The sequence below is a fragment of the Arachis duranensis genome, chromosome 2 (assembly GCF_000817695.3).
Source record: "Arachis duranensis cultivar V14167 chromosome 2, aradu.V14167.gnm2.J7QH, whole genome shotgun sequence".
Classification (NCBI taxonomy): Eukaryota; Viridiplantae; Streptophyta; class Magnoliopsida; order Fabales; family Fabaceae; genus Arachis; species Arachis duranensis.
Window position 1 is genome coordinate 31,337,535 of NC_029773.3, and position 646 is coordinate 31,338,180.

Consider the following 646-nt stretch of genomic DNA (forward strand, 5'->3'; position numbering starts at 1 on the left):
GTTAGTGACAGACGCAAAAGAATCACTGGATTCTATTCCGACATGATCGAGAACCGACAGCTGAATAGCCGTGCTGTGACAGAGCGCGTTGAGCATTTTCACTGAGAGGATGGGACTGTAGCCATTGACAACGGTGATGCCCAACATACAGCTTGCCATGGAAAGGAGTAAGAAGGATTGGATGAAGACAATAGGAAAGCAGAGAGACGGAAGGAACAAAGCATCTCCATACGCTTATCTGAAATTCTCACCAATGAATTACATAAGTATCTCTATCTTTATTTTATGCTTTATACATAAATCATTTATAACCATTTGAATCTGCCTGACTGAGATTTACAAGATGACCATAGCTTGCTTCATACCAACAATCTCCGTGGGATCGACCCTTACTCGCGTAAGGTTTATTACTTGGATGACCCAGTGCACTTGCTGGTTAGTTTTGCGAAGTTGTGATATAGAGTTAAGATTGCAATTGAGCGTACCATGTTGATGGCACCATTGATGATCACAATTTCGTGCACCAAGTTTTTGACGCCGTTGCCGGGGATTGTTTGAGTTTGGACAACTGATGGTTCATCTTATTGCTTAGATTAGGTATTTTTCAGAATTTTTAAGAATGAATTCTAGTGTTTCAAGGTGATGT